The sequence below is a fragment of the Ailuropoda melanoleuca genome, chromosome 13 (genome assembly GCF_002007445.2).
Source record: "Ailuropoda melanoleuca isolate Jingjing chromosome 13, ASM200744v2, whole genome shotgun sequence".
NCBI classification, from domain to species: domain Eukaryota; kingdom Metazoa; phylum Chordata; class Mammalia; order Carnivora; family Ursidae; genus Ailuropoda; species Ailuropoda melanoleuca.
Genome location: NC_048230.1, coordinates 42,779,166 through 42,791,657, shown reverse-complemented (window position 1 = coordinate 42,791,657; position 12,492 = coordinate 42,779,166). Strand labels below are relative to the sequence as shown.

The window sequence follows — 12,492 nt, the reverse complement described above, 5'->3', positions numbered from 1 at the left end:
GGGGCAGGCAGGGATGCAGGTCAGGAAATTTGCAGCGGTCACGGTGGGAGAGGACCAAGTCTCTGGTGCTGGGGTGACAATGCATCCAAGTGGTGGGTACATTTTGGAGATGGAAAGTACTGGACTCGCTGTTGAATTGGATATAGGGCAAGAGGTCACTTCCATTCCGACGTGACCAACCAGGTACCTGGGGAGGCCTGTTACCTGGATGAAGGATGCCCAGGGAAAAGCAGAAGTTCTCCAAGTGGGGAGGTCACGGGTTTTGCTTTGGGCACATGACGTTTGAAGTGTTGGGTTGGTTTTGATGCTAATCTAGCAACACCTCTAGCCCCTTGTGCCTAAATCGTCCCCAGGGAACAATAGAAAGACACCAAGGAGGTGATGGGTAGGAGAGATGGGTTCACGTCGGCGTGTGTGGGGCTGTGCCTGGCTTGGGGCAGGAGGTGGCCCAGCACAGCTGTGGGAGAACACAGCATGAAGGGGACTGTGGAGGTCTGTGCTAACTTACCTTAGCTCCTGCCACCACTGCCTTGGGACAAACCAGGCCTGCCCCAGCCTGACAAACTGGTTACCCCCGCACCTGTGTCCATGCCCCCACCTGTGACCCTGAAGAGATGCTCTAACATCAGAGCACCAGAGAGCCCTGTGCTCACGGGGAGCCAAGCAGAGCAGGTGCGGACCACCCAAGCTCAGCAGTTGCTTTCCAGCTCTCTTCCTGCAGACTAGTAGGCCATGCGAGTGCAAGACAAGCAGGGGGCTCCCTCTTCGTGCTGCCTCTCTCTGGAGGGGGGGGGTGAAGCTGTGAAATGGGGTGGGAGTGTAGGGTTATTGAATGTAAGGTTCTGGAGCCTTTCCACCGAGAGCGGGTCCACCCACCACCCCTGAACTCACGTGGGCTCTGTGGGCTGGCCTTCCTCCAGATGCACTGCAGGGCAGAGCCCCAGATTTCTACCTGAGGGAAGTGAGCTCACAGGCAAACAGCAAGACATTTGAGATGCACGAGCATTTATTAAAAAAAAAAAAAAGGCAACAAACTGGGTTACAGATTATTCCAGGTTCCATCAGAGACAGGGATATTGGAACAGAGAGACCAGTTTTGAAAATCAGCTTAATAAGCATAACTAAACAGGAGGGGATGTTGTGAGCAATGTGAGACAAGAACAAGAAAATACAGAAAAGAATCAAGCAGAAGTATTCGGTATTAGAATATATTTGTTGAAATAAAGAACACAATGCAAGGGATAAATACGAGAATAAATACAGCTGAGGAGTGAATTTGTGGATTGGAGGCCCAGTTGGATGGATCTGCACGGGAAAAAGAAGGAAAGCACAAAGGAAATAGAAGAGAATGGCCATAACACAAGGAGGAAAGAAGTCAAGTACTAACATCTGAGTGGTAGACGTCCTACAAAGAGAGAAAAATAAAAACACAGACGAGGACACATTTGAAGAAAATGTTAGAGGTAAAATCTCTGAGATTTAAAAAAAGAATGAATGGTCTTGGAGTGCCGAAGGTCTTGGAGTGCTGAAAAGAAGAGACAAGGGGGTAAAAACTCAAACCTACCCACTTACAGTGAAATTTAAGAATAACAAAGAGAAAGTTTGAAAAGTTTCCAGAGAGGAAAAGATCACATACAAAGAACAAGAGTCATGTGGACCTCGGGATTTTCAACAGCAGCATTAGATACAGGAAGATAGTGGGGTGGTATTTTCAAAGTATACAAGAAAAAGAAGTTAGAACGTAGAGCTTTATATGCAGCCAAATTACCATTCAAATGTGAAGCATAGTAAGATTTCCCATTTTACATTGTCCTAGGCAGTACAATAAAGGGAAAAAGAAGAAACTAGATGTTAGGATTGGAAAGGACAGAAAATGTGTTACTTTCAGATGATGTCTTCATTTGCACAGAAAACCCCAAAGAATCTACAGAAAGTCTTTTAGAAACTGGAGTTTAGGGGTGCATGGGTGGCTCAGTCAGTTAAGTGTGCCTTTGGCTCTGGTCATGATCTCAAGGTCCTGGGATTGAGTCCCATTTTGGGCTCCCTGCTCAGTGGGGAGTCGTCTTCTCCCTCTGCCCCTCCCCCATCTTGTGCTCTCTGTCTCAAATAAATCAATATAATCTTTTTTTTTTTTTTAAAGAGAAGCTGGGGGGCGCCTGGGTGGCACAGTGGTTAGGCGTCTGCCTTCGGCTCAGGGCGTGATCCCGGCGTTGTGGGATCGAGCCCCACATCGGGCTCTTCCGCTGTGAGCCTGCTTCTCCCTCTCCCACTCCCCCTGCTTGTGTTCCCTCTCTCGCTGGCTGTCTCTATCTCTGTCAAATAAATAAATAAAATTAAAAAAAAAAAAGATTTAAAGAGAAGCTGGATTTTAGAAAGCTGGCTGATATAATATTAATATACAAAAACAAGTTATACTCCATATAACAGCAGCAAAAAGTTAGAAGACATAATTAACAAGAAGATACCATTTTTAGATCTGAAAATGTCAAATACTTAGGAATACTGTTTTCTAATGTTGAAGACTTAACTCTAAACATTATTAAGTGCAAGTAAAGGCGCTGTAATAAATAAATAGAAAGACTTTATATCATTAACATGCCATTTTCCTTATATTGATCTGTATTGATTATAGCCAATGCGGCTCTGGTTCCAATGCAAACAGAACTTGTCACGGACCTTGGCAAGATGATTGTACAGAAGAGGAAGGGGCTGGGAATAACCGGGACACTTCTAAAGAGAAGAGCCCGGAGCGGGTACTTTCCTGCTTCATTTCCAGGTCATCATGAAACTACAACAATTAAGACCATGTGGTCTCAAGGATCAACCAAATGACCGATTTCCAGAATTCCCTGAAATAGAGCCATGTACTTATGGAACTTAGGTTTATAATACAAGTAGCATTCAAATCACCGGGGAAAGGAGGCACTGATTAATAAAGTGAGCTGAAAAACAATAGTGTTGTTACCCATATAAAAAGTAGGACATTGGATCCCTACCTCATTTTGGAAATCAACACACTATACTTTAGATGAAGGAGTTAACTGTCAGCAGTCTGTTAGAGGAAAATACGGGTGGATCTGGGGTTAGGGAGAAAGTTCTTAAGACACAAAAAATGGGTTTAAAAAGGTCTGACAGATTTGAGTATGTTAAAAATAAGGAGGGACGCCTGGGGGGCTCAGTCAGTGAAGCATCCGACTCTTGGTTTCGGCTCAGGTCATGATCCCAGGGTGTTGGGATCGAGTCCCACATCGGGCTCCTTGCTCAGCAGGGAGCCTGCCTCTCCCTCTGCCTACCACTCCCCCTGCTTGTGCTCTGTCTCTGTTTCTGTCTCTCTCTCTGACAAATAAATAAATAAAATCTTTTTTAAAAAGTAAGAAGAGATTAAGAGCTTTTTAAAATTAGTATATTGAACATTTTTTAAAAAACCATTTAAAAACAAGAAAATATTAGCAATATACACAACTGACAAAAGATTAGTATCAAGAACATTGAAAGAAATTATACAAATCGTGAAGAAAAGTATAAAACATCCCAACAGAGAAAGGTTGAAGGTAGGCAAGAATTTCATACTAGAGGAAATGTATAAGCCTAAAAAGAGATGTTCATCCCCATTGATGAGCTGGAAAATGCAAATCAAGGCCACAGTGGGTAGCATTTAACCTCCATTTGAGTGGCAAAAATTAAAAAGCCTGACAAATGCCAAGTGTCAGGACGAAGGTCATCGGGCTTCATTTTCATTGCAGGAGAGCATAAGGTGGTTTAAGTCCTTTGGATGAAAGTTGGACATTACCTCCTGAACTTGGGCATTCACATCCCGTCTGACCCAGCAGCTGCACTCCCCCCATCTGTAGTCAAGAGAAGCACTTGTATGTGTCTAACCATAAGAGACAAGTGCAAGAATGTTCACAGCATTACTGTTCATAACAGCAAAACCCCAGAAACGACCACGAAGCCCATCAGTGAGAGAGTGAGTGATTACATAGCTTTTTTCCAGTGGAATACTGTACGGAAATCAAGAGAGCTGAACCACAGCAGTATGCAACAATACAGATGAATCTGAGAATCCGTAAGTCCCGAAACATTACTTTCGGCATCACACTGTTTTTATAAAGTTAAAAACAATGGGAATTTTTAAATGACAGTTTGGCAAAGTGGATTTAAAAAAAGAAATGACCCAACTATATGCAGTCTGCAAAAAATTCACTTCAAATAAATGATATAAGTAGGTTGAAAGTAAACGGATGGAAAAGGAGGCAAGTATTAACTTAAAAGTAATAGGAGTGACAGTATTAATATTTTTTTTAAAGATTTTATTTATTTATTTGACAGAGATAGAGACAGCCAGCAAGAGAGGGAACACAAGCAGGGGGAGTGGGAGAGGAAGAAGCAGGCTCATAGCAGAGGAGCCCGATATGGGGCTCGATCCCGCAATGCCAGGATCACGCCCTGAGCCGAAGGCAGACGCTCAACCGCTGTGCCACCCAGGCGCCCCGACAGTATTAATATTGGCAGTTATCATTATAAAGTCGACTTGGGAGTAAAGCAAATTATCAGGGACAAAAAAACCCAAACAAACAAAAACAAAAAACGTTGAATAGTGACAAAAAGGAAAACATGACACGGCGACCTAGCAATCCCCAATGTATGAGCACCAAGCAACAAAGCTTCAAAACACACAAAACAAAACATACTGGAAGCGAAAGGAGAAACGGGCAAGCCCAGTGTTAGAGTTCAGGGCTTCAACGCCCCTCTCTCTGCCGTCGATGAAACGACGTAGAGAAAATAAACCAGGACGGAAGAACCAAACAACAGCATCAACCGACAAAATCTAGCAGACATTTGTAGAACATTCAGCCCCAATAACAGCAGAATTTACATTCAAACAGGAATATTCACCAAGAGAGACGCTATCCCGGGTCATAAAATAAAACTCAACAAATGTAAAGGAATTGAAATCTCAGAGTATTTGCTTTGATCATAATGGAATCAGACTGGAAATCAGTAAGAGAAAGAGCATAGGAAAATCTCTAAACATCTGGAAATTTTTTATTTTTTTAAAAATTTTATGTAATTTTCTTTAAATTTAATTAATTAACTTAGAGTGTATTTACGAGTTTCAGAGGCAGAGGTCAGTGATTCATCCGTTGTGTGTGACACCCAGGGCTCATTCCATCACACGCCCTCCTTAGTGCCCGTGTGGAAAGTTTAAAAGGCACTTCTGAATTCACAGGTCAAAGAGAAAGTCTGAAAGGAAAACAAGAGGCTGCTTAAAACTGAACAGAGGTGGAAATACAAATATGAAAATTTGTGGGTTGCAGTCAAGCCAGGGCTGAGAGGGAAATGAGAAAACACGTCTCAAGTCAATAGTAAGCTTCCACCTCCAGAACCTAGAGAGAGGAGCAAAGTAAACCCAGAGGAAGCGGAAGGAAGGAAATAATAAACATGAGAGTGGAAATCAATGAAACGAGAAACATAAAAAAAAAATAGAGAAAAATCAACGAAACAAAAAGCCAGTTCTTTGAGCGAGAGAGAAAACTGATAGACCTCTAGCAAGACTGACAAAGGAAAGAGAAGATAGAAATGATCAATGATCAAGAGAGGAACAGGGCCTGTTGCAGGAGACCCCGCAGCTACTGAGAGGATTATACGGGATTGCGACAGACACCTCCGCGAATGTGAACCCCCCCAGCTGAGATGAAATGGATCCGTTTCTCAGAAAGCCTAAGCTGGAGAGGGTCGCTGGTGAGGGGCAGGGCAGGGCAGGGCAGGTGGCCAGAGTCCAGCTCTGAGGGACGCCAGCATCTACAGGGCGGCAGAGGAAGAAGAGCAGCCTAGAGACAGGACAGCAATGTCGAGCCATAAGACCCCAAAGAAGACGCTTTTTCCTGAAGGAGGGTCAGGGGTGACCAAGTAGGGTCTGAGGACTGGCAAGTGACCACGACTTCTGCATTTTGCAACCGGGAGGTCAGGGTGACCTTGGGGAGAGAATTTTGATGGAGGGAGTGGTGAGGACAGGAGCCAGACTGGGCTGGGTTGCAGAGCAAACTGAAGGTGACAAAGTGGATATCTCCAGTGTAGACATCTACAGAGACACTGGTCTGGGAAGGAGAACAGAGGCAGGGCAGCAGCTCCTGCAGGGGAGGGGAGGTGACAGAGATGTTTGGTCATCCTTGCGTTTGTTGGTGCTTTGAGATGGGAAGCACTGGGAGTGTGTTCCAAGGAATGGGGTCCGTGGCTCTCGGGGATCTTTTCATTCATCCAGACTCAAACTAGCCAACTGACAAAACCTAAGTCTCGGGGGATGTTTGAAATGCACGTGCATGTCTACATTAGTCCCTGCCCCCTGAAGTCAGCAGGAGGGGCCGTTAGCGTCAGAACCCCGAGCACGGAACCCTGGCGTGTGGGGGTGTCCTGATGTCCTGCTCACACCTCTGCCGTGGTCCGTGTAGCTCTCGAAACCACATTTTTAGAACTTGGAGATTCGACTTCCTCTTTCTATACGTGTTTTTCTTTTTTGTAGAAACTAAACGGTCAGGGAAATCTCACATCACTACCCAAACGGGCTGTCTCTGGGAGGAGGGGGTCTGATTCCTCAGCCCTGCCCAGGACAGCAGCACTGGCGCGGGACATCACACTAGCTGGAGTGCGGGCTCTGTGTCCAAATCGCTCCCCTCTCTCCTCTGTGTGGTTTCAGGCTGTTCCTTAACTTCCCCGAGCCTTAGCTTCCTCATCTGTAGGATGGGTGGCTGGTACCTGTCTCGTGGGGTTGTGGGAGGTGGTTAATGAGATCATCCTTTGTTTGCTGTCTGGCAGACAATACACCCCCCCCAAACAGCAGCCTTTATTCTTGGGGGTCATTATGGAGCAAACCCACGTGACACTGGGGCCCATGGAGAACAGGGAGGCAGGTGTCCTTGATCTAGGGGGGATCTTGCCCGAGAAGCTAAGTCATGTTTTCTTCCCCCAGTTTTGAAAGAGCCACCCAGCGTCTGTGCTGTCATGGAGGACGACCACAGTCCGGGCCCCACTTAATTAAGAGATGGCCGGGCCAGGCCTCTGCTGAGGGACAGGCCATAGTGAATCACCGGCAACTGCCTGGCTGGGTTTTTATTGACTAAATTCTTCTGAGCCCCTTCTTGATTTCTGGAAAGAAAGGGAGGAAAAAAAAACACCTCAGCATTCTTCAGTGTGAAATACAGCATCGCCTGGCCTTTCTTTTATTTATTTTTTTTCTTTTCTCTCTCTCTGTCTTTTTTCCTCCCTCCCACCTTTCCTTCCTATTTTTTCTTTACTGAAACTGAAACTTCGTATGAAGTAATCTACATTTTAAGTGCACGTGGAAGCGTTCCTAGAGAAGTGTGATGCCAATCGTAAGTTTCCTTGATTGTAAGTGTGGATTTTCTTAGCTGGAGTTTGCTTTGTAGCTTTTATTTGTTTTAAATGTATTGGGATTGTTTTCTCCATGACTCTCATTGGGATTTTAGACTGCACCCCCCACCCCGTGCCTTTACACACAGCCAGGTCAGCGTCCCCTCCCGGGGTGGGGGGGAGGGGTGGTTCCTCCTGGTCGGCCTCTGACCCTTTCTGTGCAGATTGGGGTCGCTTGTTCATTGTCCTCCACCTGCCAGGGTTAGCCCGCTCACTGCGGGGATTAGCAGCGGGGGTGGGGGGGGGGAGTGGCGTATTACCTCTCCCAGCAAGTGAAGGCTCCAGCATTTAGTCAGTAGAGAAAAGAGTCCAACTCTGACCAACATCCACCAACCAAAAGGAGAAGAAAAAAACAACAACAACAACAAATGCCCAACAAAATACAAATAAATTTCTCTAAAAGTGCGGTCGTCGGGAAAAAGAAAAGGCGGTTTGTCACGTTGACATCAGAGGAACTGCAGTCACCCTGACAAGCCGCAAAGGCTAATGTTTTATTCACCAGGCCTGAAAAATAACTTCCCAACAAGGGCCCCATAAATAAACCAGTGTGATGAATATTACAAGAAATAAAAACTGATAAAGCAAGAGCCCCAAACACGAGCTGCACATCAGGTTAGGGAAGCGCGGGGCTCTCTGCCTCTAACACCTGGTGACAGGTGTGCAAAGCACCCCCCCCCACTGGGCTGCCGGGGTGGGGGCCGAGCGCCGAGGATACCCTCTCCCCAGCTCCAGGGGCCACGGGCGAAATTTTCCAAATGAATTCCATTTCTTTCATCTCTTTTCCTATTAGGATGTCACCTGCAAGCACTGATAGAGATATTTCCATACATTAGGAGCCACGAGCTGCAAATCGTTCTCCCCGTAGCCCTGGCTGGGGGTTTTCAGGGGAGCATCGCTTATGAGAGCAGACAGGCCCTCCACTCTTCTTCCTATTAAGACCATTATGCAAAGAGCCCAGAACCCAAAGAGGGATCAAGGAAGAGGCTGCTTCCATCCTGGGCTCTGGCCCCTGCCCCCTGAGGTGCAGCGGCCGCTTCTCCTGCAGAGATAGGGATCCTTAGTGCTCCATCTGCACAGCTCAGGAGGCCTGCAGGACGGCCAGTGGGGGCCAGGGCAGAGAGAGGTGCACTGTTCACACCCAACCCCTGCTCCCCACCCTGCCACTTGTCCCTAATCACTGGACCACAGGAGCAGCTCCTCCCAAGGGCCATCAGTGACACAGGAGGAAGGCAGAACTTGCAGACGGACTTATTAATAATGAGAAAGCGTGGAGGGGGCTCGGTGCTGAACAGTAGGAAGAGGTTAGGAAAAAAAGCTGCAAAAGAAACGTAGGTTGCAAATAGGTGAATTTTTATTTGGACGTTTCTCTGCGCACGCTGCACACACGCCTGAATCCCCCCATGTATGTCGCTGTGTGCATATCTGTGTTCCGTGTGCGTGGCTGTGCGATGCACACGCCTGTGCAGTGTAGCCGTGCCGGCCTGAATGCACACCCACAGAAACAGAGATACCTTTAATCCTTTCTTTAAATGACTGCCAAAACCAAGAGGCTGGCATTATGCTCGTTGGAGTCCAGGGCCTGACTGGTGGTGTGGCTGTTTCTCTGCAGTGTAGACACAGAACTGAACCTAGTGCTTTGCTATTTGGAAAGGTTTCTGAACAGGAAGTTGCGATGTTTGGGAGACTTTTTCGCATCAGTGTTGCAGTTGTTCCTAAGTACACCTTCCCCGGCCCTCCCTGGCTCGCTGACTCTCAGGGATCTGCCCGCACGGCTATCAGCAGAATCCAGATGTTCATTACAGATGCTTTCATCTTTTTCTTTCCCTTGTTTTTTTTTTTTTTTCTTTCCATTCATCAAATAGAGTCAGGCCGTCACGGAGAGCCGCGAGCACCGGCGTCTCCCGGTTTCTGAGTGCCAGGCCTGCGTCCTGACGCACCAGTGATCACATCCTCATCAAACACGTGTATCCCTTCCCAGATGCGGTGGGAGGCGCTGTGCAGTCACATGTCCCATCCAGCTGGGGGAGGGGAAGGGGAGAGCATGTCCTCTTCACACCAGCTAACTCTGAACTCAGGGTGTGGAGGGCAGATCAGGCTCCACTCCAGTGAGACCCCTCCCGGGCAGAAAGACACAAAGAGAAGATTTAATTTCTGGGAGCCTGGATTTGTGGCATTCAGCTGCTTGTTGCTTGTCTCCCAGTTTAGATCCTGGTGGGTTCAAAAGCTTAGCATCTGCAGGGAGGGGGTAGGAAGCTCATGGAAGGATGGGGCATAGTAAACAGGATTCCACTTCACCTCTCGCTGTGGGGCTCGGCACTCACGACTGCTTGCTTCAGCTGTGCCCAGAACTGTAGACCGTTGGGCACGGAGAGGACCCTCACTCTCTCCCAATCCAATCCGCATATTACACGCATGAAAAAATGCTGATGGGAGGGGAAGATACTTGAGTGACTTGTCTGAGGTCGCACAGGGTACGGGCCAACACCAGGCCCCAGGCTCCAGCTTTCAGGCCAACACTTGTGCTCTGTGTGCCTGGGACCATGCTTCTTACGGCATGGTGCCCAGACTGGTAGCCTTGGAACCATCTGGAAACTCTCAGACCCCGCTGCAGGCCTATGGAATCGGAAACTCTGCGGGCGGAGCCCCACAGTCTGCGGTTTAACCAGCCCTCCAGGGGATGCTGGTGCCGCTCAAGTCTGAGCAGCACTGGGGAGGACCTGTGAGCCTAGCAAGTTCCCAGGTGATGCTGGTGCTGTTGGTGCAGGGACCTTGCTTTGAGAGTTGCCACCCTAGACCTGTGGTTTTCCAAATGTTCTAGAAGCCATATAACCAAAGGCTTGTAATAGCTTCTGGGCTAAGCAGAGGGAAAGTAGGAGAGATGCCGAGTGAGTCTGAGCTCTTTATGTGGATCCAGGACTCACGGGAAGAGTTACAGTCCTGCAGAAAGGTGTCCTCCGAAACACAGAGCTAAACACACCGCAGTCTCCTTCGTGCCTGATGGTATTGATATGCTCAGGGATGTGTGTGGCAATTTTAATTCCAGAAAGGACGGCGAGTAGTATACTCGTGAATTCCACTCCTGAGTGGCATCGAGACCTCTCCAGTGAGGACAGTCCGCTGAAAACCAGTGCAGATGGAGAGCACCTTTCAGTCAATGACTTTGTGGGGACGTCGTGGTGGGGGTGGGGCCCTAGGGGGTGAGTTACGATGGACCCAGACCAGACTCCAGAAAAGCTGTTTCACGGGTGCTTTTCTCCCTCTTACCACAATCTCCCTGAAATTCCACAGAAGGAGAGAGATTTCACAAACTACAATAATGGAAGTGTCATAATACTCTTCCTGTCCAATAAATAGTCTCTCTTTTTTTTTTAAGATTTTATTTATTTATTCGACAGAGATAGAGACAGCCAGCGAGAGAGGGAACACAAGCAGGGGGAGTGGGAGAGGAAGAAGCAGGTTCATAGCGGAGGAGCCTGATGTGGGGCTCGATCCCATAACGCCGGGATCACGCCCTGAGCCGAAGGCAGACGCTTAACCGCTGTGCCACCCAGGCGCCCCAATAAATAGTCTCTTTGCTCACTGCAGCACCACGGACAGCTACCAGCCGCCGTCTTACCCCTTCCTCCCGGCTTGTAAGAACCCCACTTCCTTCCACCCCATCACAGACTGTCTGGAGGGGCGTGCCAGCAGACACGCGAAAGAGAGGTGAAAATTTAGCCAGGTGGCTTACGTATTTGCCCATTTCTTTTCTTTTAGAGGTGGTCTGTGGGTAAGAAGTGTGTGCGCGTGTGTGTGTGTGAGAGAGAGGGAAAACATAAGTACAGTAAGGTCAAATGCATGTTTTTAATCTAGTTTATGAATGACGTTTCTTGAACATACTTGTGTGCACAGGAACATGTGAAGGCATACACTGCAATTCAAACACATGCAGATGCCCAGCTCTGGCTGGACTGTCCAGGATTCTGCACCGGGAACCTTGGAGGGTGGAGGGAGTGGATTCTGGAGATAGCCAGGGATGCTGAAAGGACGCTCCTTGGGACCTGTGGCTGTCTCAGCTGTTACTCATTTTTTGCCATGTAAGCAGTCTTCCCTGTAAAAGTTCTAGCCCTGAGCCTGATCTTGGGAGGTGCTGGGATGATATGGCTCTTCCCTGTGGTGTGAGAGCCAGGACTGTTGAAATACGAGCTCTTCACTTTTTTATTGCACCTTTTTAATTGCCTCCTGAAGGCCATCAGCCACCAATAAAAGCCCCAAAGCCCCAGAGAATTCTCTGTTGTTATTCATTACGTGTGTCTCCTCGTTCAGAGCCACATCCCTGTCGAGGTCCTGGTGAATGAGCTGCCTCTTGGGGGAGCCAGGTTAGGGCCCAGCTGGGCTGGGAGGGAGAGGTGTAGGATCCAGACTGTTCTATGTGCAAAGGCAAAGGGCCAACTTGGAGGAGAGAGGATGGGGCTGGGGGTTTCACCTTTGGAGGAGAGATTCTGCCCTTGGGAGCCCGGAGACCTGAGTGTGAGGCCCTGTGCTGTTCTGTCTCCATGTGCTGCTGGACGGGGGGGCTTCAGGGTTTGGAACCTCTGTCGTCCCAGCTGGGAAACTGGGATTTAAAAGAACAGAAGGAGATATAACAGAACAAAATGAAGGAATGGATGTGACGCTGTCTGAACTCACAGATGAGAGTGAGGGAGGCATCACTATAATGTAGTGCAGGGAGATCAGCAGGTGTGAGGAATTGAGAGTGTCATCTCTTCTGTAAGAACCAGTTGAACGGTATAACGGTGAGAACCTGGGCAGGATTTCTGGAAAATCCCAATCCTGGACAGAAGAATTTAAGTTCCAGGTATGTGCTGCAGGCAGTGTGGGGTTCAGGGACGGCGAGATTGCCGAGTCTGTGACAATCGGGAGTTTCGGGGATTCTGAGACTTGGACAAAGAGAGGTTGGGAGCACATGCTGGAAAGAGGGGATTCCAGGTGCGGACAGGGTCCTGTGAGCATGAGCACAGGTGAGCAGAGTCAGGGGAAAGCTGAGGCAGTGCCTGGTGTCACTGGAGGTAACATGGGAGCAGG

At 48.1% G+C, this 12,492-nt stretch overlaps 1 protein-coding gene across 15 annotated transcripts in view; it reads left to right on the top strand.

Annotated features, from left to right (window-relative positions):
- Positions 1–12,492, top strand: part of RBFOX3 (RNA binding fox-1 homolog 3) — a 422,918-nt gene that overhangs the window by 203,141 nt on the left and 207,285 nt on the right. For 2 of the 15 annotated variants that reach the window (XM_034640557.1, XM_034640558.1), the window contains exon 3: positions 7,316–7,370. The exons of the other annotated variants lie outside the window; for them this stretch is intronic. The gene's annotated coding sequence lies outside the window, so the exon portion shown is untranslated. The remainder of the gene's footprint in view (positions 1–7,315; positions 7,371–12,492) is intronic. 15 annotated transcript variants of the gene reach the window in all.